The sequence below is a fragment of the Prunus dulcis genome, unplaced genomic scaffold, assembly GCF_902201215.1.
Source record: "Prunus dulcis unplaced genomic scaffold, ALMONDv2, whole genome shotgun sequence".
NCBI lineage: Eukaryota > Viridiplantae > Streptophyta > Magnoliopsida > Rosales > Rosaceae > Prunus > Prunus dulcis.
Window position 1 is genome coordinate 16,738 of NW_023010308.1, and position 276 is coordinate 17,013.

Below are 276 nucleotides of genomic sequence, written 5' to 3' on the forward strand. Positions count from 1 at the left end.
GAATTCTCCACCCCTGTCACTTCTCAAACTCTTTATCTTGANCCCACTTTGCAGCTCAGTCATNGCTTTGAATTTCATGAAACACTCCAATGCACTTGATTTGTTTCTAATGAAATACACCCAAGACATCCTAGTNTGATCATCAGTAAACAGTAGAAAATACCTGTTTCCAGAGAGGGATTCTGTTTTCATTGGTCCACAGATGTCTNTGTGAACCAATTCCAAGGGGTTTGAAGCTCTCCAAGTGGATTCCAAAGGAAAAGAATCCCTATGCTG